Source organism: Anolis carolinensis, chromosome 1, assembly GCF_035594765.1.
Source record: "Anolis carolinensis isolate JA03-04 chromosome 1, rAnoCar3.1.pri, whole genome shotgun sequence".
NCBI lineage: Eukaryota > Metazoa > Chordata > Lepidosauria > Squamata > Dactyloidae > Anolis > Anolis carolinensis.
Genome location: NC_085841.1, coordinates 206,041,596 through 206,068,205, shown reverse-complemented (window position 1 = coordinate 206,068,205; position 26,610 = coordinate 206,041,596). Strand labels below are relative to the sequence as shown.

Below are 26,610 nucleotides of genomic sequence, written 5' to 3'. Positions count from 1 at the left end.
GAGGAACCAGAGACCAAATAGCCAATATCCACTGGATAATGGAGGAAGCTAGGGAGTTTCAGAAAAACATCTATTTCTGTTTTATTGGCTATTCCAAAGCCTTTGACTATGTGGATCATAATAAATTGTATCAAGTTCTTGGTGGTATGGGGATACCAAGCCACCTTGTCTGTTTCCTGAGAAGAAAGTGAAAGAAGAAAGTGTAAAAGCTGGGTTGCAGTTAAACATCAAAAAACCCAAGATGATGGCAACCAGACTGATTGATATCTGGCAAAAAGAGGGAAAAAACGTGGAGGCAGTGATATACTTTGTATTTCTAGGCGCAAAGATCACTGCAGATGCAGACTACAGCCAGGAAATCAGAAGACATTTACTTCTTGGGAGGAGAGCAATGGCCAACCTCGATAAAATAGTGAAGAGCAGAGACATCACACTGGCAACGAATGTCCGCATAGTTAAAGCAATGGCATTCCCCGTAGTAACCTATGGATGTGAGAGCTGGACTATAAGGAAGGCTGAGCGAAGGAAGATAGACGCTTTTGAACTGTGGTGTTGGAGGAAAATCCTGAGAGTGCCTTGGACCGCAAGAAGATCCAACCAGTCCATCCTCCAGGAAATAATGCCCAACCACTCATTGGAGGGAAGGAGATTAGAGGCAAAAATGAAGTACTTTGGCCACATAATGAGGAAAGCTTGGAGAAGCGAATGGTGCCGGGGGGAAAGGAAGGAAAAAGGAAGAGGGGCCAACCAAGGGCAAGATGGATGGATGATATCCTTGAAGTGACTGGCTTGACCTTGAAGGAGCTGGGGGTGGCCACAGCCAACAGAGAGCTCTAGCGTGAGCTGATCCATGCAGTCACAAAGAGTCAGAAGCTACTGACCAAATAAACAACAACAAATGCCCCCAATTTACAAACAAGATAGATTCTGTAGGTTTGTTCTTAAGATGAATTTGTTTGTAAGTCAAACAGGTAAAATTTAAAAGTGTAACTTCAGCCACACACATATAGATATAGATTAGATTTTAAAGCTGCAAGACCAAGAACAAGCCACAAAAGTAAAGACGCTGAGGAAAAGTGTTCTTGCCATACATCAAGGGAACCACTGACCGCATAGGAAAGTTGATGAAGAAACTCAACCTACAAACTAGTATCTACAGACCCAATAAGAAAATCAAACAAATGGTACGTTCAGCAAAGGATAAGAGGGAGCCAAAGAAAATGATAGACCAAAGAAAACAATCAGGGCCAGCTAACACATCCCAACAGAGAATACCCCCAGGCAGGAATCAGCCAGGCTTTCAAGCTTCAAGGCTATTCAGTGCTAATCAATGTGGCCAATTGCAACATTCACACTTGCCTCCAACAGACAAGATTTATTTCTACCACCCTGGACATTCCCCACTTGCCAAGTTTCCACAGGTCTCACAACCTCTGAGGATGCCTGGCATATATGTGGACAAAATTTCAGGAGAGAATGCTTCTGAAACATGGTCACATAGGTCGGAAAACTCATAGCAACCCACTGTTTTAATGTCATTCAAGTCACTGAATCTGAAACCACGTAGGTTATCTTTCAGAGGTCCAGAAATACAACCTACGTAGTTTCAGATTCAATGACTGAATGCAGCTTTAAAATCATGGGTCACAAAGCAACAACATGCTTTATTGATTAGCCCATCAGCCATATCAAAACATTTAACACATAGACATACAACATACACCTCACAGTACAACAGAAGTTGAAACAAACAAGCTGCTAACAAAGTCCCAATCTAAATCAAATATTTGCATCACCTTTACAGTTTACCACAATTGATTCCAAATATGCAGTTCTCAGCTGTGTGGCTTTGAATGGGAAAAGGCTGTTTTGTATGTTATTTTAGCACTCTGGCCGGCCAATAAAAATGTAGTTTTAATATAAGGATCCCATTGTGTTTTATGTATAATGTATGGCCCAAGGTATTGGTTTCTCTCTTTCTTATACAAGTTACAGCTAAACAGTACATGTGTAATATCTTCTACCTTTGATGCTTTGCAGATGCAAAATCGCTCATTGTATGGAATTTGATTAAACCTTCTATATTTGACCATTGTATTCAGCTGCTCAAATCTAGCACTGGGTTACTAAGCAAAATCCTGAATTTTTCCAAAATGGTTTGATGCCTGGGTTAAACTATGGTGTAAATGTGTACAAATTGTACAAAGAGAGAGGAGGACAAGAGGGATCCTCTCTCCTCTGCAGGAGTCTACCAGATACCAGGCAGCTGTGGACAAGTCTACATAGGAACCACCAAATGCAGCGCCCAAACAAGAGTCGAAGAACATGAAAGGCACTGCAGACTAATTCAACCAGAGAAATCAGCCATAGCAGAGCACTTGATGAACCAGCCTGGACACAGGATATTATTTGAGAACACAGAAATGCTGGGCCATTCCAACAACTATCATGTCAGACTACACAGAAAAGCCATTGAAATCCACAAGCATGTGGACAACTTCAACAGAAAGGAAGAAACCATGAAACAAAATCTGGCTACCAGTGTTACAAAACTCTAAAATCAAAACAGTAGATGGGAACCAACACTCTGAGGGCAGAGGGTAGCTAATGACTGAACAAAGGATGCCCCCAGGCAAGAGACAAAAACCTTTCCAATGCTAATTAGGGTGATTAACTGAAACATTAATGCTGGCTTCCCAGTGACAAAGGACTCTTGCCACACCCTGGACTCTACACAGATATATATTCTTTCCTTTCCTTACTTAGTTTATCCATACCTCACAACCTCTGAGGATGCCTGCCATAGATGTGGGCGAAACGTCAGGAGAGAATACTTCTGGAACATGGCCACACAGCCCGAAAGACATACAACAACCCCAATATGTTCATTTATAAAGTTTTTATGACACAGGAAGCAAAACCTTTTGACCCACCCTCGTATATAGCTTTGGATAGCATAGGGAAGGATTAATACCCCAGTTGCAGTTTGTGCCCTTGTTTAGAAGATTTCACCTCACTTTCTGTCCCTGTGATAATTGGATTTTGAAAACTTTGGCTTGTTGTGGAAACAAGGATTGGGGATAAAGCTTCAGTGGAGACATCTTTTTCCCATGCCAACTCTTTCAGGAGTGAATTTCTCTTCCAAGAAGTAGAATTTTCTCACTCCCTGTTGTCGCACCCCTGTCATTTATAAGCTCAGATATTTGTAACTCGGGGACTGCCTGTATTCATATATTTTTATTTTATGAAAACAATTATAATCCTCCCCTTTGTCCAAAGATCTCAGGGTGGCCCTCAATAAAATCAATGTAAAACAATTTATAATTACAAAAGTTTAAAAGAATAAAAAATTAAGTTGATACTAAGTAGCTGATTTTGAATACAAACTTCTCAGCATTAGAGACAGCCATCACAGAATCTCAGTTCCTTCTCTTAGAAAAGCTTGAAAAACCAGAACACTTAAGAGATTGATTAACTTCTACTGGAAGTCGTGCATCTAATGAAATACGAACAGATCCTTTTAAGCATTTTAACTTTAAATCCTGAGGTAAATCCTAACTTAAAGCATACCTTACGGCTGTAGCAAAGGATATTGTATTCTATATAAAATAGGCCATTTAGTGCCTGTGATCATTTTATTGCACTGTCTCACAAATGACAACTAGTCAAGTGTTCAAGATTAAATGAGCATTTATTGTATTTGTAACAGTTTTCCAGGAATGCTATAAAACGAAGGGTGAAGTCATACATTAAAACATTTTAACAACACTGCTTAATTGAAATAGTTGGCAGAGTTGAGTTTTCAGGGGCTTGGGTCCAAGTCACACTCTAAGGCTTATGCACACCTATATCTCCCTCTTCCTTGGAGCCATGCCTTCTAAATGCCATACCAGTTTTAAATGGGTTTGCCATGCAGATTTGCAGTTGTGGGGAGAGACATTGCCAATTCCTCTGGGGATATAGACCATACAATTGTGGTATAGATGCCTTCTCATATCAATGACCAGGGCTAGGGCATCTAGCCAACCCCCAGCCCCCATTTTCCTTTTTAAAAAAAACTACTGGAGAGGCCTGCAAATGGTACGTATTTTAGGAAAGCTGGGAGACTGGGAGAGGGGGAAGCAGTTCCATCCTGGTTCTTTGGGCTCCTGGAGCTCAGAAAACCTGGATGGCATGGAGATTGATCCTCAGAATCATGGAAGGTGTTCCCGAGAGTCAGACCCCACACTTGTGAAAATCCAGACTTTTTTTGAAAGGTCCAGATCAGGGGTCCCCAAACTTTTTAAACAGGGGACCAGTTCACAATCCTTCGGACCGTTGGAGGGCCGGACTATAGTTGGCCATTGAGTCCAATCCTCTTCTGCCTTTGTACACCGAAAGCACAAGCACAGCACCCCTAACAGAAGGCCACCCAGCCTCAATGTTAATAATAATAATAATAATAATAATAATAATAATAATAATAATAATACAGGGTTTTGGAACACAATACTCCTGACCTCACAATCGTGTTAAAAAATAAAGTATGGATTGTCGATGTTGCAATCTCAGGTGACAGCAGGATTGAGGAAAAACAACTGGAAAAGCTGACATGATATGAGGATTTAAAGATCGAATTACAAAGACTCTTGGCACAAGCCAGTCAAGGTGGTCCCAGTGGTGATCGACACACTGGGTGCAATGCCTAAAGACCTTGGCCTGCACTTAAACACAATCAGCGCTGACACAATCCCCACCTGCCAGCTGCAGAAGGCCACCTTACTGGGATCTGCGCGCATTATTCGCCGATACATCACACAGTCCTAGACATTTGGGAAGTGTCCGACGTGTGATCCAATACAACAGCCAGCAGAGTATCTGCTGTGGACTCGTTGTATAAATAATAATAATAATAATAATAATGGTTGTAAGAGAAGAAGAGACCCCCCCCCTTGGGTCATTTAGCCCAACCCCCTTCTGCCCTTGTGCCGTGGGGGCCGGATAAATGGCTTCAATGGACCGCATCCGGGCCTTAGTTTGGGGACCCCTGGTCAAGATCGTTGTAGGAACAAAGGTTTACTCTGGGGTCTCTTCTACATTGCCATATAAAATCCAGATTATCTGCTTTGAACTGGATTATATGGCAGTGTAGACTCATATAATGTAGTTCAAATGAGATAATCTGGATTATCTGCTTTGATAATCTGGATTATATGGCAATGTAGAAGGGGCCTGGATTATATTGGATTATATTGGATTAGCCTGCGGCGTTGTTTAGATTTCTCAGGCTAATCCAGAAGCAGTCATGAGTTTTAAATTTGTCTGGAAGGGCCTTGAGACAGGGCTGTAGCCAAGGGGGGAGGTTGTTAGGGGTTCAGTTAAAAAAAATCTAGTTTACTCATGCATTTTAACTAATTACCCAAATCCTCATGAGTGTCCACTAAAGTTTATCTGTCTTGAGTGTCCACTGAAGTTTATTGATGGAGCTTGATTTATTTTGCATTATTAAATTATTTTGCATTATGGAACTACTCTTCATTTTATTTTTTTATTTATTTACAGTATTTATATTCCGCCCTTCTCACCCCGAAGGGAACTCAGGGCAGATCACATTATACACACATAGGGCAAACATTCAATACCCATAAACACATCAAACAGAGACCGAGACAGACAGACGCAGAGGCAATTTAACCTTCTCCTGAAGGGATGTTCGATTCTGGCCACAGGGTGGAGCAGCTGCTTCATCATCCACTCTGACGGCACTTCCTCATTCCAATGTCGTAAATTAGTTAAACTTGCCTCCCCACTTTTATAAGTGGTACCTTATTTCCTACTTGATAGATGCAACTATCTTTCGGGTTGCTAGGTCAGCAATGAGCAGGGGCTATTTTTTATTTTTAATTGACGGGTGCTCACTCCGCCACGGGCTGGCCTCGAACTCATGACCTCATGGTCAGAGTGATTCATGATTCACTTTTTAAAAGTTTCAACCCCTGCACCCCCCCCCCCCCAAAAAAAAAATTCTGGCTATGGTCCTGCTTGAGAGGCATAAGAATAAAGCCCCACTGGGTCTGGGAAAATGTTTGGGATCAGGCAATATCTCTAAGCAAGTTTATATCAACTTGGTTTTCCATATGAGTGTTTGTTTACATGGGTGAAAAAAAAACATATCTCGTATCTAGTGCTAGAGCAGTGATGGTCAACCTATGACACGCATGTCAGTACTGACACACCTAGCCATTTTTGCTGCCGCATGCAGATTGATTGGATGACTATGTCTTTTGTGACCAAATTTGGTGTGATTTGGTCCAGTGGTTTTGTTGTTTACTCCATGGGAATTATGCACATTACATTTATATATATATTATATCATTCTACTATTATTCTATTATTATTATTATTATTATTATTATTATTATTATTATTGTAGTATATTATCATATTATTACCATTATATTATTATTATATTATTCATTATTCATGACTACATTGAAACTAGAATAGAGAGAAATCAGCGTGGAAACTGCAAGAGGTACCATAGATTGTTGTACATGGAAATAATGGTAGTAAATAGTTTTTGATTTATTAAATACAGTTATATATTGCAATTATACATTTTTGTTATTTAAACTATACATATTGCAAAATTATGGTTTTTTTCTCAAAGTGACACACCACCCAAGTCATGCTAGGTTTTTTGGTGAATTTTGACACACCAAGTACAAAAGGTTGCCCATCATTGTGCTAGAGTAACATGAGACGTTTTGAGAAAATAACTGATACCAAGATCTTTTTTCTTTAAAGATCCAACAAAAATGGGAGAATCTAACACAGCAGTTCAAGACTGGAGAAAATTCCCAATTTTGATCATCATCCATAACTGGAATATAATGTCTCAGGTCTCATCTCATGGTTACAACTCAGCCAATTTGAAAGACTTCCTTTCTTTCCATAAAGGCTCTATCTGTTATAGTAAATTATAAAACCTGAAAAGGATCAGACTGAAGTTAGTTAAAGTACACAGGAATGCTAGCTAGGGTTAGGAAATTGATCTATCATAAGCAGCACACATACCCCACAACTCAGCTAACAACCTGGATTGTACTCTCTTCCAGTGATGCTTTTACTATTACAGAGCTCATTCAAACATCACAGGACTCTGGCTTGCCAATGAATGAATAGGTCTCCTTTCTCCTCAATTGTGTTGCATCCTCAATAACCGAAATTGTAAAGAAAGCTCTCAATTATGTTTACAGAAACAATTTTCATAAAGTATCCTTCTTTAACAATATTGTAAGCAGAGTACGGGTTTGAATCAAAGTATACAGGGGAAGTGCGTTAAAGCACTGAGCTGCAGACCGAAAGGTCCCAGGTTCAAGCCCCGGGAGCAGCGGGAGCGGCCGCTGTTAGCTCCAGCTCCTGCCAACCTAGCAGTTCGAAAACATGCCAATGTGAGTAGATCAATAGGTACTGATCCAGCGGGAAGGAAACAGCGCTCCATGCAGTCATGCCGGCCACATGACCTTGGAGGTGTCTACGGACAACGCCAGCACTTCGGCTTAGAAATGGAGATGAGCACCACACCCCAGACATGACTGGACTTAACGTTAGGGGAAACCTTTACCTTTACCTATACAGGGGAAACAGTGATTAATACTGTTTGTTAGACTCTCTGTTGATAAGGACCTGCTAGCTGGGTCAACAGTGTTTTGGTATTTTGATACCCCCCCCCCCCCCACCTCAACATACTACTATGGTCCTTGCCTAGCAAATAGGGCCACGGCAGCTATAATTCCCTCAATTTTATGTCAACTATGCTTCCCTTAAAATATGTTAATTCTGCAACAATAACACTACCCTCGGCAGGCCATAAAAATAATGGAACTAAGCTGATTACTGGTAATGTAATGTCTGCGGCTTTAAATCAATACTACAAAAGAATTCATCCAACGATACAAGTAGCAAAGAAGTAACCAGAAACTTTTTTAAGTGGAAAAACATCTTTCAAAGGAAGTAAGCAAGGCATCATTTCATTTCTTTTTCCAGCAAGGGGAATTCTGTAACTTTTAGATATGTGTGGGGCCCACCCCCATGCATGTCGCTGTTGCAACTTACAGTTATTAAGTGTTGAGAGCTCCTTTAAGTACTTGCCAAGAAATGCAGGGAATCCACACTTCTTCACCCTCCGACCACAAGAAATTCTGCTCTCTGTTCTTATTGTCTTGGGGCAGAACAAGGACAGGACAAGAACCTTTTGCTGTGAGGAGTTTCCCTTCTTCCGTTACAAGATAACAAGTGAGCTAGCAAAGGTCACTGTACAATGAGAGACAATTATCTAAGAGAGGCCTTACCAGAGACAAAGACAAATTAATATGGATCTGGGGAAGTTGGACTGAAGAGAGGATTAAAAAGATGTCCCCTTCACCTGACAGTAGTGACAGAGGACACACCATGGCATGCCCTGCCTTCAGACGCCGTCTTATTTACACACATTAATTGGAAATGTCAGGAAAATGCAGTGCTGTTTTACCTCTTCCTAAATCAGAGGTCCAAATCCTAAAAACAGTTGTTTCTTGTAGATGGAAACCCTAAGCCTGATAGCAAGCAGCAAAGAGTGTGCAGAAGTGTGATTTGAGTGGTATAGTCAATGTGTTTATGTCTTGAAAGTTGGATTGCTGACCTGAAGGTTGCCGGTTGCCGGTTGCTGGTTCGAATCCAACCCGGGGAGAGCACATATGAGCTCCCTCTATCAGCTCCAGCTCCATGCAGGGACATGAGAGAAGCCTCCCACAAGAATAGTAAAAACATCAAAACATCAGGGCATCCTCTGAGCAATGTCCTTGCAGACGACCAATTCTCTCACACCAGAAGGGACATGTAGTTTCTCAAGTTGCTCCTGACACACAAAAAAAGCGGTGAAACCAAACTAGAAGCTTTCCAAGGACTACTTTTTCATAAGACCTCTAGCATCTCATAATTCAGCCTTTTTTAAAACAAGAGGCGAAGGATGCTATTGCACTCTAGCACTGAAAAGACTTTTTCACCCAGCACCACACCAGAGTCCAGTAATTCTATCTAAAAATGTTTATTGAAGAAAGCAGGTAAAAGCTCAATTTTAAAAGTGATCAGCAGAATAGGAAATACAAAATAGTAGTAATCCAAAAATGCCAAAGTACATAAAAGCAACAGCAGTACTTCAACCATAAATCCATAAACCAGAAAGCAAGAATATTTCCAAGATAAATCCTTCAAGAAAACAAAAACATGAACCAGATAACTTGAGAATACTTGAGTCATGAACTTGAGAGCAGACAGGAAAGCCATTCCTATGACAACGTTGTCTCCTCTGAAAGGCATGAAGCTAGCACTCTGTAATTTAAACCCAACCAAGTAGCCATGAGATCATGTCGAAGGCACCTGGGCTTCAAGGTCTTCTCACAGAGTCTCTCAGAACATCTGAACTATTTTTCACTCCCTCCATTCTCAAGCTTAACTAGCTTCTCAGGAAAACTCCCCATCAGCTGAAAGCAGTTTCCCAAGGGACTTGGGACTTTCCCTTTCCCCTGTGGAATCCAAAACATTAGCCTCTGCTGGGGTCTCTTCTGTCTGCAATTCTCTCCTGACACTGACAGCCACATCCTCTGACATGACAGAGAAATCAGAAAAATCCTCAGCCGCTTGCTGAGCTACAACAGATGCATAGAATTGTAGAATCAAAGAAAGGGGCCTCTCCCATTGATTGTGTTGGCCAATGTGTGGACCACTTCCTATTGTGAAAAATCCCTCCCTGGGTCCAAAAAGAGATCCCCAAGTGGCATTTAGGTTCAAAATCATGTACTGAAAAATTTGGGAGCAGGATGGCTGGGTTATATACACCTCAGAGGCTACAATGTCTTCATTTGTAAATGTGAGAACCCCCAACCTTTACAGTTGAAGAACTACATTATAGAACAACAAACGCAGTAAGACACCAGGTACATGGACAACAACAGTCATCAGAAATGGGCAGAGTCAAGTGCTTCTTGCATCTTGAGTCAAAATGGCAAGTACAGAACATCAGTCAACTAAGTCTCTTGAAGTTTAGTTAATGATCCGGTGTCATGCTGACAATAATTATGGCAGTTTGCTGAGGAGAGGGAGCTCTTGCTTCATTATACCAGCAGACCAAATGGTAGAATTAGTGACTCGGAATTAGGGAGTAAACTATGATGAGAAGATGTTTTACCAGCCATAAAGCTGACAATTCCTTCTCCTCCCCTTTGAGGCATTTGGTGACCTGGCTTAATGCTGAAAACTTCCCTCTTATGGCTGTATACCATCTCTTCCAAAATTATCTGCCTATACATCTTTATAAGGAGAGACTGACAGCTGCTGACAAAGGTGGATTTATCAAGCTTTGAAGAAGCCCCGGTGGCGAAGTGTGTTAAAGCACTGAGCTGCTGAACTTGCAGACCAAAAGGTCCCAGGTTCAAACCCCAGGAGCGGCGTGAGCGGCCGCTGTTAGCTCCAGCTTCTGCCAACCTAGCAGTTCGAAAACATGCCAATGTGAGTAGATCAATAGGTACCGCTGCGGTGGGAAGGTAACGGCGCTCCATGCAGTCATGCTGGCCACATGACCTTGGAGGTGTCTACGGACAACGCCGGTTCTTCGGCTTAGAAATTGAGATGAGCACCAACCCCCAGAGTCAGACATGACTGGACTTAACGTCAGGGGAAACCTTTACCTTTACTATCAAGCTTTGTTCCTTCGCTATGACTCTTATCCTGCACCCTAGCTGAAGGGACTTCTAAGCTTCTGTCTTGAACAAGACCACTTGAGCTGCATCTAAATTTACCCACATAATCTGGAGTACTGTGCTCTGGGGCTGCCCCAGATGCAGCACAGGAGTGTCCCTGGACACAGCCTTGGTTCTGTCTCTTAAGGTGCTTAAGCAGCTTATAGCCTTTGCTATAGCCTTTCCATGTGGATTGCTATTACTACAGTAAAGAAGTCTTGTGAAAGATGAAGCAAAGCTAATGATCAAAATAACAGCAACAATGTAGACTTGTAGATGGCATATAATTATAGCTAATGTGGGGATCTAATGGAAGTAAAATTTAGCACTTTGCTTGCTCAACCAAATGGACAAATATGTGTTCTGTGAATTAAATAACATTTTATATAATTACACATACACACACCCCTAAAAAATCTGAAGATCTGTTGAAGTTGTTGGTGCTTGATCCAGCAAATTAAACAAGAATTTTGACATCATTTGTGTGGAAAAGAGGCCATTTAAACTTTCCCTAACAAAGGTGCAAGGCTCACTTCAAAAAGAAAGGCACAAGAGTGGCTTCTCAAACAGGCAGGGGGGGGGGGGGGGAATCTCTCTTTCAAGATCCCAACCACTGCCACCATTAAATGTGGGACATCCTGCCCAAAGCCCTTTACATTTAGGCTAAGGGAATCTTCTTCTTAATATCCCGCACCTTTGCCACACCTTTTAAATATGGGATCTCTCAAATCCCACTATGGCAGGGGGCAATCCTTCTTTCAGGATCTCAGCCACTGCCAGCTATAAACATTTGAGTCTGTGCGAGTGCATGTATGAGATGATGTGACACTGAGGGGAAGTATGTGAGACAAATCTTCCCCTGACTCTAAGTAGAGCAATTCAACACTCAGGAACACCGTCTTTATTAAAAACAAAGAATTATTTATTTATGGTTTCTTTAGTCCAAAAAGCATAACTTGTTGCAAAGGTTTCCTTCTTCAGTTTCATTTGTACATAATATAGAGAATATCTTTCATTCTTTAACATCAACTACTTGTCTGAAACTTTGTCTCAACAGTTTCTTTTACGTTTCCCTCAGCAACACCCAGCTGAGAACCAGGACCTAAGCTAGTCCTTTTATACTTCAATACCACATCTGTAGCTGCACACTTAAATTCATATCATCTTCCCACTAGCACACAGGCTAGAAACTGAACCAAACACACACAAGTCTTTCCTCTAGCTTCCCTCGCTAGAAACATGAACCTAATTCAACTCCAAACATCTTCTTTCTAGCTCCCCAGCTAGAACCTGAACATAACTCAACTGCGGACGTCTTCTACCTAGCTCACCGGCTAGAGAACTTCAATAACTGAACTCTTTTAAAAACATTCCCTCCTTTTTCATCCAGCTAGCTCCACCCCTTTCTTGCTAGCTTCGAAATAGTTACATTTCTACAGAAGCAGCTAGGTTACCACAGCAACACATAGCCAATCAGCAGTAGCTAACTCCTGCCCACCTTCACCACTGAATCAACATTAAATAACACAGACAAAAATACCCAATAAAATAAGGCTTTCCGTTACATAAGGTATCTTGGCTTTTCCCGCAATTTCCCCTCCCACAAATTGGGGAAACATCTCATTTTAATCCTGAGAGCAATGAATGCCATCACATTACTGAATTGGCCATTCATCCAGATCATTCCCCAAAAATCCACTTCCCCACCACCTCCTGAAACATTTGAAAAGAATTCTGGCCCCCACGCTTAAAATATGGAAAGAATGCCTCAGTGAAAGAACTATTAAAAGTATTTCACAGCCTCTTTCCTATGGAGCTCTTTTGATGCAAAACATAATTTCCAGTGGCAGACACCAGCTATTTAGTAAGAACTCATTGCGGGAGAAATGCAGAAGATACCTTCTGGAAAGAATGTCAATGTCACCATCTTTTCTTAACTTATTTTTAAAATCCAGGACAGTATTTATAATGAACACTTATTTATTTGCATAACTTTGCACTGGACCTATAAATCTGAGAGGAGTTTCTGCGGAGTGTGGTGGCATATTAAATAAATGTGAAAGGGAGTCGCTAGTGGAAGGTGAAGGAACATGCCAAGGTTACAAGAAGCAATGGATACCTTCCATTTCATAGTTCAACCTCCATTTCTGCACAACAGCCCCTTCAGCAAGACTACTGAGGGCCACCAAAGTATTTCAGAGCTGGCTGTAGGGAAAACCTTCCCTACAGCTCCTATAAATTCCCCTCAGCGGCATGTTTTTTCATGAGGGAAATATTGGGTGACAGGTAGTCTGTTTAATTGCTTGGAAAGCCCAGGAAACGGGTTTGTTGGATTCAACCTTGTTAATTTCCTGCCGTCTAGATTTACCACTTGAACTTTCAGATTCTCAGATGCTGCAACTACAAGGGACACATTTCCGCTCATGATACACACCACCTGGACCCATCTCCTCCTTACAGTCAATATCTTAACCTCATTCGGCCCTCAAACAAGACATTCAGCAGAGTCTATATATTTAAAATCCACAAGTCCCTCAAGATGGACATTAATACTTTGCACATTGTCTTGCTAAAAAGCCACACACCCGATTTACAGGGATTTCCCCTTCTTTCTGCCTTTAAATCTGTAGATAGACAGCAATTATGGGTGATGGAAACATAACTCTTTAAACTGAGGATGTCGTCACTTAAGGATATAAGAGAGTGGTATGTGTCTGCCATGTCTGTAAACTTCAGCTGCTGTCTGTTCCGGATTGTGGCAACTTTTAAATCTGTCAGCACAACATGAATTTCGTATTAAGCTGCTTCCCAGTGCTTTAGCCAGGAAGTAAAGAGGGGAACATACTGTAACATTTATGGGCATAGTGGTGCTAGGTCAACCATGACATCACTCTCCACTCGGCTGAGCCTGTAATGAGGTGAAAAGGCAGCTTTGAAACAACATAGCACTTTATTTATTAGGAAATTTTAAGTGTGCTTGTATTTCAATTTATGATAACCCCAGCACTAGCCACCACCAAACAAATACTGTGGGTTATAGCTCTCCTGCAGAGCAAAGAGAGGGGAGGGGAAAGCAAGGCATTAGGGCGCTGGTGAAAGATTTAATGCGCAGAATGTGTGGGAGACGGAAAGGGGCAGCGAGGAGAAAATCCTGTCTTCAAAGCTCAGCCAGTGGGAAGCAGGACTATAAACACAGTGTATTACATCCAGGGATGCTTCAGAAATCCTGTCTTTGGACATTCTGCAAGATCAGAAAACCTATTCCAAGCTCCTCACTCTAATGTGAAGACCGGATGTTAGGTATTCATCCCATGTTGTATTTTTCCCTATCTTGAAAACCCAGCCACCCATAAAACGGGAATTTTAAAATGTTATTTTAAGAGAAATCTGATCATTAATGCATTTTTAGAAGGGAAATGTTTAGTGCATATAATAATAATAATAATTTTATTTATTTGACCAGTCATATGACCATTTCAAAATACAACACTAATAAAAACAAGTCAAAAAAGGAGGAGATGATGGCAGCTGACCTTCTATTTACAGTCAGAATATTATTTTCCCAATTCTTCTTTCAGGAAATGTGTGCTTTTCTTGGTAGCTTTCAGAATAAAAAGGCTTACTCTGATTATGGTGGATCTTCCTTGTCTTTGCAAGAGTAATGTAAGAAGATCATTTCTGTTGGGAGACCTAAAATTGGATAGTAATGGATGTAAATATCTGTATCGGAGTACAGTATATGCTGGACAGTCAATCAAAAAATGTTTGATATTTTCCACAATTTGTTCTCCCCAAATGCAGAATCTCTCACTTTTTGGGATGTTACAGTAGGACCAGTTTGCATCATAGTAACAAGTTGTTCAAACCAAGCCCGAGTATATATTCGTCTTAAGGCTATTGCAACTGGAATAGTCAGGTAGTGTTCTAAACTAATATTCATTTTGTGGGAAGCTAAACACTTTGTAGCAGAAGACCTACCTACTTGCTTGGTCCAGTAGTTCAGTGCATGTATGTAATTACCAATTTAAATCTGAATATCCACAAACATTTTTAAAATTACAGATTAATATGGAAACAGCATGGAGCAGATTTGTAAGTGAACACATGCAAAAAGAACATAGAATAAAAATAGGTTAGTTTAATCATCTCCAATTTCAGGGGGAGTCAAGAGTTGTTCATACTTTTGCATACTTTTGCATTTTAATTGCTAAAAAAACTGTGTTTGTGTCCTATTCAATTGTTTTCTTATTTATTCTGATTCTCCAGTTAAAAGACAGCGAATATGTGAGGAATACTGAAAGTTGCAATCCAACATCTGGAAAACCACATATTACCCACCTGTGCTCTAGTTCAGTGGTTCCCAACCTTTGGTCTTCCAGGTGTTTCAGACTTCAACTACCAGAAGCCCTGGTTAGCTTGGCCAACAGCCAAGCAATATGGGGATTGAAATCTAAAACATCTGGAGGACCAAACATTGGTAACCATGACTCTAATCAAATCATAACTTTTTATGCCCAAGGATCAAATTATTTGTCTTGTCTGCATCCTCCAGCAATTTAGCACCTGAGATCAAGAGAGACCACAAGATAATTTGCTTTATCTCAAATTTTTAAAAAGAGAAAAATCAGGCATTTAGAAAAGAAACAGAGAAAGGGTAAACTGAATGTTAAACTAGAACTTTGCTAATATGGCAGAATATTATAGATCTATTTTCCATGTAGTTGTTGATTAAACCCAGGTGCATCCGACAAACAGGCAATGTTTTAACTTGTTCTTTGTTTTCATCCAATCTGCCTCCACACACATTCACATGTTGTGGATATTATAATTTTAATTGCTGAATATTGTTCTAAGCAATGCAGTCCTTTTCATGTTTAATAATACAACCTATTCACGTTTATTTGGAAGTGTGTCTCAATCGGAAAAAGCAAAAGTAAGTGTGTGGGATGTCGTGCCACAGTCCCCTGCAGGCAGTATTCTCATTGGCCTTGTTGGCTTGGGGAATTCTTGTACTTTAAATTCCCAGGTTAGGTTTTCCAGGTTTTTCTGTTTGATTGGTTTCCATGGATCTTAGTCCTAAGCAACTGTTTCAAAATTCAAACTTGAGTGGTTCTATAATGCAGTTTGAAGCTGACTTGAAAGTGAGATGTCCACAAAACATATATCCCCAATGCACACTGCAGCACACATCATGCCAGAAACAGTGTGTTTAAAAAAACTCACCAGAAAGTCCAGAACTAGATAATTTGGTGCAACCAGTGCACATTTCATACAGGACTCGAAACAGATCTACTCTGATCATCTACAGAGCATCAGTGCATCTCAGCAGACTGGTTAAGAAAAATAAACATCTTACAGCCGCTGTCTAAGCACCAACACTGTGGTTCCTGAGCCTGGTTGCAATCCACATTCAGCAGATATTATTGCCACTGTCCCAGCCTCCACCTGGTTCCTGGGGTGTTTATGTAGGCACGGCATTGCTAAACCAGTTTGTTTTAATTTGCTTTCAAACTGGATTATAGTGTCTGTGTAGAACCGCATTAAATTTGGTTCTTTAAAACAGCAATTTGATGACATACCAATAAAGAAGAACACTTATCTTTTATGTAAATTAAAACATAGTGATTGAAGGTTACCATTGACAAGCAAGCACATGTGACTTTGGACAAAACATTATGCTTTTCCCATGAGAACCGAGTGAGGGATTAATGTTAATTAGCTGTGTAGATTAGCCACCACAACAATAGAAAAGGGAGGGAGAGGTAAATGAAGGCAGGAGATACTCAGTTTTCCATATCAGTTTTTTGCTCTATCATCAATTACAAAGTAATGGAAAGGAGGCATTCAGAGAAACAGCATTCAATTTGCAAAGTGTTTTCTTTAGGTTCTGTGTTCTATATTTTAATTATATGTCCTTCTTTCACAGAATGCAACTACTCAAAGTGGGGGTGGTTTGATGTTTAAATTTTCAATCATGCATGATTTAGTTTCCATATAGAAATCAGGGCCAAAGAATTGACAAAATGACACTTACCAGTGATGGGAAAAAACACAAAATCAAAATACAGAGCAAAGGAGCTAAAGATAATCACATACATGCTGTATTTCCTGGATTTTCCCTTCCCCTGCTGCCCTCTGAACGTCTAGTTAACCTCCTCAGGCAAATAAATACCATCTAATGGAGTTGCACCAACAATACATTTCTAAAACAGAAGTGGGAACATCTTGTCCTCCAGGTGCTGCTATACTGCACTTCACTTCTACCCTCATTATTAGCTTCATCGTTTTGGAATTGCAGTAGAGTCTGGCTTATCCAACCTTCACTTATCCAATGTTCTGTATTATCCAACACAGTCGGCCTTCACAGGACTAAACTTTTTATGGATTTAACTTCTGATAATGTTGTTACTGTAAGTTCATTTTATGCAATTCTATTTTTATTTGTAGTCAATCTTTTAGTAGCCAATAGGCATGAGCAAAAAAATCGGAAAAGTTATTAATCGTAATAAATTCGTTAATTGTAATAGATCCAAATGGGGTTCCGAGGTGGTTTGGCGCTTCGAATTTAACCTTCCAATTCAAAGTGTAGGCACCCATGCCTTGGAATACCTTCGGATAACCTTCGGATAAATGAGAGATCTCCCTTCCAAAGGGCTCTTAAAGCAGTTGCTGGAGAGAAATCTCCTTTCCCTTCCTGGTTACAGAAGTGAGGTTTGCAAAGGGCTCTTAAAGCGGTTGCAGGAGAGAAATCTCCAAGCGGTTGCTGGAGAGAAATCTCCCTTCCCTTCCTGGTTGCAGAAGCGAGGTTTGCAAAGTTGCTGGAGAGAAATCTCCAAGCGGTTGCTGAAGGGAAAGTGAGGTTTGCAAAGGGCTCCTAAAGCAGTTGCTGGAGAGAAATCTCCCTTCCCTTCCTGGCTGCAGAAGCAAGATTTGCAAAATATATATAATAGATAGTATCATTCTGGGAAGGGAAAAGCTTGCATTTTAAATCTATGTTTTAATAGTATTTTAGTAGTATTTGTGTGTATGTGTACACCCCATTGGAAGAAAACCACTCCTAGATTATCTTCTTATCCCAGATTCCATCTGAACATCAGGAAGAACATCCTCACTGTGAGAGCTGTTCGACAGTGGAACTCTCTCCCCCGGGCCGTGGTGGAGGCTCCTTCTTTGGAAGCTTTTAAGCAGAGGCTGGTTGGCCATCTGTCGGGGGTGCTTTGAATGCGATTTCCTGCTTCTTAGCTGGGGGTTGGACTGGATGGCCCATGAGGTCTCTTCCAACTCTACTATTCTATGATTCTATGATTCTATGATTATCTGGCAGTGTGGACTCATATAATCCAATTCAAAGCAGATCTGGGATCAGATCCTGGGATAGAGGAGCAGTGTGGAAGAGGAATCAGGCTGGATCTACACTGGCCTATATCTCAGGATCTGATCCCAGATTATCTGATTTAAATTGAATTATATGAGTCCCCACTGCCAAATAATCTGGGATAAGAAGAAAAGTGATGGATCTGGACCAAGCTTGGCACACAGACCCAATTGGCCAACTGTGAATACTGACAGGCTTTGTGGATGATTGACCTTGGCATCAGAGAGTTATAGTTCACCTGTATTTGAGAAGACTGAACCTAGCAAATGACGGATCTGGACCAAATGACGGATTTGCACACATACCCAACATGGCCAGCTGTGAATCCTGGGGGAGTTTTGGAAGGGTTGACCCAAGACTTTTGGGAATTGTAGTTCACCCACATCCTTATACATTTTCTCATGGGTGCATTCATAAAAAAAACAAAAATGTTTTTTTCCAAATACATAGTGTAACATCGGCAGCGGGCTAAGCCTCATAGGAAGAAAGCCACTTGTGAGTAGAAGAGGGCTCATAGGAAGAAACAGCGGGCCCCTTTTTGGGACAGCATGGTGTAGTATAGTGGCTTGAGAGTTGGACTACGATTGTGGCTTCATTGTGGCAGCCATGGAAACCCATTGGGTGATCTTGGGCAAGTCACACTCTCTCAGCCCCAGAAAACCCAATAAAACAGGAAATAACACTTTCAAACCAGGAACAAATTTCCTTATTCAGAGGCTGATGGCCATCTGTGAGGAGTGATTTGATGGTGTGCTATGATTTCTCTTCCTGGTTGATAAATTTCATTTCCTAATTGGTTCTGTCATAAAAACAGCAAGGGACACCGTTCTATAAAAAAATAGCACATTATGGTTTATTGAGTCTCTCTCCACCAATTTAACAAAGTTTCAGCCAAAAAAACAAAGTTTCTAAAGTAGAACAACAGCTTTCAAAGTAAAGACAACCCAGTGAAACAGGAAATAACACTTTCAAACCAGGAACAGATTTTTGTTATTATTAAAAAAAATTTTTAATAAAAACTTTGAAAATTCACCAAAATTCTGAGGATAAGTCAAACATTCTTAGATTTGGTGCTTAATTTGTAAAATCATAACGTAATTTGATGTTTAATAGGCTTTTCCTTCATCCCTCTTTATTATCCAAAATTTTCGCTTATCCAATGTTCTGCCAGTCCGTTTGTGTTAGATAAGCAAGACTCTACTGTATTAGAATTGCTGTGATGGTAAAAGATTTCTACATGAGTTCCAAAACAGATTTGCAGATTCTGTGAAGGTTGTCATTTTCATTGGGTCAAGTGAGTACTTCCCACACTGAGCAATGCTGGCATCTTTTTCTCAAGCATGTAGGTCTTACGCACAACCTGTCTGAAGAAGTAACAAAGGATATTACAAATGGAATGCACTGGAGTTATTGAGGTAACACATTATGAACTGTCCCAATTCCAGCTGCACATAGATGGAAGCATCCTTCTTAATAAATCTTGGCCATTCCTTAAGAATGAATTAAGGTCCATTCTCACTACATAGTTATGATACTATTATTCCAGTTTAACTGCCATGGTTCCCTCTTATGGAGTCCTGTAGTTTGGTCAGAGCACCAGAGGACAATTTTAATACCACCCCCCCCCCCCAACTGTCAGTCTCGGGTTTCCATAGCAATTAGTGGAATAATAGCTGCATAATTGCATAGTGTGAATAGGTCACATTCTACTAGTCCAGCGTTTCTCAACCTGGGGGTTGCAAGGGGGGGTTCAGAGAGGTTGACAAAGACCAGTATTTTCTGTTGGTCATGGGGGTTCTGTGTGGGAGGTTTGGCCTAATTCTATTGTTGGTCAGGTGAACTATAAATCCCAGCAACTCACAAATGTCAAGGTCTATTTTCCCCAAACTCACCAGTGTTCACATTTGGGCATATTGAGTATTCGTGCCAAGTTTGGTCCAGATCCGTCACTGTTTGAGTCCACAGTGCTCTCTGGATGTAGGTGAACTACAACTTCAAAACTCAAGATCACCAAACCCTTCCAGTATTTCCTGTTGGTCATGGGAGTTCTGTGTGCCAGGTCTGGTTCAGTTCCATCGTTGGTGGAGTTCAAAATGCTCTTTGAGCATAGGTGAACTATAAATCCCAGCAACTACAACTCCCAAATGACAAAATCATCCCCTCCCAACTCCACCAGTATTCAAATGTATGTGTATCAGGTATTAGTGCCAAATTTAGTCAAGTGAATGAAAATACATTCTGCATATCAGATATTTACATTACAATTCCTAACAGTAGCAAAATGACAGCTAACAGTTATGAAGTAGCAATGAAAATAATTTTATGGTTGGGGGTCACCACAACATGAAGAACTGGATTAAGGGGTCACGGCATTAGGAAGGTTGAGAACCACCGTACTAGTAGAACCAGTGTTCTCTGTATTGGGTAGATTATTCCTGACAATGGAAACGGTGAGAATAATTATCATACTTATTGAAGTATATATTTAAATAGAACAATGCAGCTTTTGAAAATCACATTAATCTCTTCTTAACTAATGACTCTGTTTGTCTTATGGATCTGGGTACTTCCACTGCACACATACAGCCACTATATCTGTTAGGGCTCCCTCATTCATTCCTGCAAATGAGGGATCTTCACTTGCACCTACTTTGAATGACTAAATGGTGAAGGCCACACACACAAATCAGTACACTGCTGGATACAGAATGTCTGGATCTGAATTAAGGCAATTATTTGCAGATGTTAATTCTCATGTGTTATGCATTGTATGCTGTTCTGGAAAACAAACGATGAATATTGCTCATTCATTGATATGAAGCAGCTCTTGTGAATGTCCTTTGTTGCATTTTCAACTGTTTACAAACCACAGGAATTTCTCTTACTTTTATCTCCTTTTGTTTCTGCTCAAGACAACCAATCAGTCAGACAACTTCCCACCTCCACCCACTCACAATCAGTACCAGCTGTAGTAGTCCAATTAAACTTAATCTGGTCACATGCTCATGTGTTCCTCAGAAATTAGAGGAAATCAATTCAAATGCTAATGAGAAAACCCATAATTTATTATCTGCTGAGGAATACATGTTACGTTAATTTTAACTGTAAACAATTATTTTTATTGCAAGATTAATTGCCACATTTTGCACAACTTCCCCCTTTCATATTTTTTTCTAAGAACTCCACTTTCTCTTGTTGTTGTTGATCTGACTCCAAACTTTCGGACTTTAAAAAAAGACAATCAATTCAGGGGCAACTGAAAATGCTGCTTACTGTTTCTCTGTCACAGGAAAATGTGATAAATGCTTGGGGGCAAAGCACTGCACAATCTAGTTAAAGTTTTTGGATGAAAAGAAAATGCAATCAAGCATAATGAAAATAAGGAGGTAGGCATTTGCATATGCTAAATTTCAGCCTAGCTATTTAAAAATAATAATAACACAATCTCCTCCCTGCACTTAGGGCAGCCTGCTTTTGCTTTGTCACGTCAGAAACCCACAACAACCTTCAAACCCAGTATTTCAAATAAATGAACATTTTCTACATGCTTGCTGAGTTCTTCTTGCTAGAATATCTGGTAAGAATGAGGTCGAACAGAATAGGCTTCCTGCATTCAACCTAATTTGGCCTGCAGCAGGGAGTTCCACGGATCCGGAGAAAAGCCCTGCTGGACCAACCAATAAATGAAATGTGTGTCCCAACAGCAGCTTATAACATGTTTCTTTTTGCCTCCCTCCCTATCCCCAACAATGTAAGTAATCCCTAATAAATGTATCATCTGATTCTAACCTTCCCTTCTCATGGTAGTTATTTTGCATCTTTCCTTGACTATGGCATGGGAACCTTTCCATTCTCACTATTAACAAACCTTTCGCATTGCTTCCCCTTCCTTCTCAAGCTGCTGGCAAGCTGCCGACAACCGGCTGGAAAGCTTTCCCTTTAAACTGCAGATAAGGAAGATTCCAAGATCTCCGTATCCACGTATTAACGGATTGGCACCAATTTAATATCCTATCTCTCTGAACTGATTCTAAGCATAACTACTATTTTGCTTTTTGCACTGAGACCTGTCCGCTCTGGAAAAATCATCTTTATTACTACAGCAACAAGTTTAAAGAGACAACAGCTGATTGTCAAATCCAGCCTCTTTGCCGGTGCGCCATTCGCCTCGCCATTTCATGGCTTACCAAGTTTGGACTGCATGCTGAACATGGAGAGGGTCATCCAGGGGTCTACTGGTGCCTCGGGCAGTGACCCCCATCTCCATCGGCCCCTCCTCTCACTGGACCTTGGCTAGCTTGGCCATGCTATGGACACTCAATGGAACCCCTTCTTCCTTTCCTCTTGGATTCTGTACTTTCTTATGAGACTTATGGATTTACCCTGGACTTTTGGGTAGGTGAGAGTGGGCAATATGATTTCTAACTCTATGAATGTATTCTATGTATCCCTATATGTCTCTCTTTTCCCTTATGTCCCCAATGTATGAAATATTAAGACCCACCCCTGTTCGACCTGGATGGCAGAAAGTCATCTGCATTCCTGAGAGGGGAAATCCTCTCACAAAGGACATAATCAAATACCTTGCATGAACAATAGCCATTGGTCTTCCCTTTTGAGTCTCAGAGCAAGGCCGCTCAAAAGAGGAATTGATCACTTGGTTCTTTGTCACATTCAAATCTGGGACGATCTAGCCTTCGGAAAGCCAAGATCGTCCTGCCTGTCATTCCATTTGTCAATTTACCCAGCCGAACATATTAACAAATAACTCACCCATCTGCTCTGCTTCCAGCCTTTTGAAAACCGGAATCTGGCAAGCCACGCCAGACCAATATGTATATTTTCACCCCTGAAAATAATCTTGGGACACCTTGAGGGCTTTTAAGCTGTCGGTGCCCATTATGTACAGATTAGACTCACTGATTCATTCACAAATCCACTCAGTCGCCCTTTGTCAAGGACCCAGACCGCCCCCTCGCTCCTGATTGGCTGAGGAGCCGAAGTGGGGATAGCTCTCTGATTGGGCAGGGTGTTCGCGTCCCCGCTCCAATGACCAATCAATGTGAAGCCGGCTGAGGGAGGCGGGGCGGGAAATTCAAACCTCGCCACCCTGTTTTTTCACTATAAAGGGTGCTGTATTCTGTTGTATGACATGTCTTCTTGACGAATGATTGTGGTTGACATCCTATCCAGCTGGATCAAATAAAATTTGGTGGTCCCTTCTTCAGCTTATGGTGAGAATTATTGGGGATTGGGGGATCTATGATTCGCAGCGGCTCTCTCCTTCTTGCCAGAAGCACGGACCCTCGGGGAGGTCCCAGGTCCCACTCCTTTCTAAGGGGACCTCCAAATTCTAGCTCAATTTCAAGAACATTCTACCATATGCTAGCCACATTAGATGATACATGGGGGAAACAACATACTATTTTCTATCATGAAAATACAAACTAGTCATGGCTGGTAGTTCCCATGTGAGTGCAATGGTGAATCAATTCCAGGATTTAAAGTATCTCTCCATGACATTGGAATCTAACCTTTGTTGTGTCCTCTCCCCATTTATTTAAAAGATTTTTGATCCTTTCTTCTAACTTGCATGAACACTCACCTCTTCACTCACAGAACTGGGAACCAATTTTGATGCTGCACTTTGCTGCCCCAGTGCCATCCCAGGTGTTTTGTATAAATATACAATGAATGTAGAATCATAAAGTTGGAAGAAACCACATGGGCCATCTACTCCAACCTCCTGCTGTTCTGGAAAAGCCAATCAAAGCACCCCTATAGATGGGCATCCAGCCTGTTTAAAGGTCTCCAAGGAAGGAGCTTCCACCACACTCCAAGACAGTGAGGTCCACTGTTTTTTTTATTATTATTGTGTCAGAAGCAACTTGAGAACATACTGCAAGTCGCTTCTGGTGTGAGAGAATTGGCTGTCTACAGAGATATTGCCTAGGGGACTCCTGGATGTGTTACCATCCTGCTGGGAGGCTTCTCTCATGTCCCCACAAGCTAGAGCTGACAGACGGGAGCTCACCCTGTCTCACGGATTCAAACCGGCAACCTTCAAGTCAGCAACTCAACCTTCAGGTCAGCAGTCCAGCTGGCACAAAGATTTAACCCACTTGCTTCATTATTAAACAGCTCTTACAGTCAATAAGTTCTTCCTAATGTTCAGGTGGAATGTATGTAAATAATAGGTTCATATTTAACTATAAGGAGTCGGAAAAATTATTATAATTCTTTTATGCTTCCTCATGTCCAAAAGCAGCTTTCTAAGCAGCAAAGAAAGTTGTTCTTCCAAAATTTAAAAACCATGTGCCAACTACAGAAGGAATTTGAACTAGATGGCCCATGTGGTCTCTTCCAACTCTACATTCTATCATTTCAGGTTTTGGCAAATTGAATGACATGAACAGCAAAATTACCATTGTGATGTTCTAGATATCTGGACAATCACTGGGTCTGTGTTATGTGAATTAGTGTATTTTTCATCAGACAGTCACAGAATCTATTTAAAGTTCATTTTGCCCCTTCTCACAAGGGAGAAGCTTGGAAGAAAAAGTAGGGCAATGAAAGCCAGAACCAGTAAATGCTGATCCCATGACAACGCTATCTGTGCCACCACAACTATTATGGATTTGTAAAAGTGCAAGGAATTGGTATCCTTATGACTTGCCTTTTTATGGCTGCTTTTACTATGTTTTAATATGGAATTGTTGTTGTTTTATTTGGTTTTGTCTGCCTTTCCTTCTAACCTTACTTTTTAACTCATTTATTAAAGTATATAATTCCCTTGTTAAAACAATGTCTACTAATTTCTTTCAAGGCAAGCTTGGAAAGTACTAATCATCTATCTATATATATAGCGTCACTCCACCGGGCAAAACAACAAAACTAAAGGCCCCCCAACCTAGAAAATTGACAACACAACCCCTCATCCACGTCTCTACATTCTTACGCTCAACAAAGTTCCCCCCCCCCCCCAAAACAAGGAAACACCCACTCTTTGAAGGTCCAAACCCATTCGGTACTCATCACTCTCTCATCTCAAAACACAAATTAAAGAGCAACACTCTGAAAACAAAGGAATTCCATCCAGGAAACAATCAGGGCCACCTAATACCTCCCAACAAAGGATTCCCCCCCTCTAAGACATGGAACCACCTTAAAAAAGCCACAGCAACGCGTGGCCGGGCACAGCTAGTGACTTATAAAACCTTATATAGCTTAGGTCTAGATCAGTGCTTCCCAAAGTGGGCAATATAGCTGGTGATATCAATGGTGGTGGGAGGGATAGTTTCCTGGGATGCACTGATTAAAAATAAGGGGACGGTCATAAAAATATAACCATCAGCAAAGAATCAATAGCCTAACATAGTGGCCACTTACTCCACTAAACGGCAAGGCAGGCACTTGTACAAAATAGTTGCAAGGACAGGGCTGCTGGGAAAGTGCAAAAGCCAGACAATATGCTTGGGCTAGAATACAGCACAAACCAATGGATCCAAATTACAACAAAGGAAATTCTACCTGAATATTAGAAAGCACTTTTTTACTGTAAAATCTGTACAAGAGTAAATAGGCTGCCTTAGAAGGTTGTGGATGCGCCTTCTTTGCCAATAAAAAAGCAGAGGTTGGATCTTGAGGCATGCTTTAGCTGTATATTCCCACATGGCAGGGGGCTCCAACATTGTTTTGGATACATCTGCACTGTAAAATTAATGCAATATGACATCACTTTAAGTACCATGGCTCAATGCTATGGTGGCATGGAAGTCAAAGTCCTTTTCTACACTGCCCTTATATTCCAGGATCTGATCCCAGGTTATCTGCTTTGAACTGGATTATATGAGATCCTGGGATATAAGGTCAGTGTAAAAGGGGCCATAGTTTTACAAGGTCTTTAGCCTTCTCTGCTAAATAGTGCTGGTTCATCACCAAACTACAACTCTCATGATTCCATAGCATTGAGCCATGACAGTTAAAGTAGGGTCAAACTGCATTAATTATACAGTTTAAATGCACAACTAGACTGTCTATAAGCAACACTTCTGCAGTCATAAACTACATAAAGCACTTTTCTAATTGTGATATGCAGCTCATCATGTCTGGTTTGTAGATTGCTGAATCCAGTAGTTCTTTCATTGGACCTAATGAGGTAGAGTCACATACAAATATGCCAAATACCTTTAGAAGGAGATGCAAATGAAAAGACTGAGAGGAAAAAAAAACCTGGTTGCTGGCTTACCTTCCAATTCATATACAGTAGAGTCTCACTTATCCAACGTTCTGGATTATCCAACACATTTTTGTAGTCAATGTTTTCAATACATCGTGATATTTCGGTGCTAAATTCGTAAATACAGTAATTACTACATAGCATTACTGCGTATTGAACTACTTTTTCTGTCAAATTTGTTGTATAACATGATGTTTTGGTGCTTAATTTGTAAAATCATAACCTAATTTGATGTTTAA

The 26,610-nt window shown here is 40.8% G+C and overlaps 1 long non-coding RNA gene across 1 annotated transcript in view; it reads left to right on the top strand.

The window, feature by feature from the left end:
• LOC134294145 (uncharacterized) overlaps positions 1-25,674 on the top strand; it is a 36,540-nt gene extending 10,866 nt beyond the window's left edge. The window contains exon 3 of the long non-coding RNA XR_010001116.1: positions 22,031-25,674. This is a non-coding gene — a long non-coding RNA (uncharacterized LOC134294145). The remainder of the gene's footprint in view (positions 1-22,030) is intronic.
• Positions 25,675-26,610: the final 936 nt, after the last annotated feature.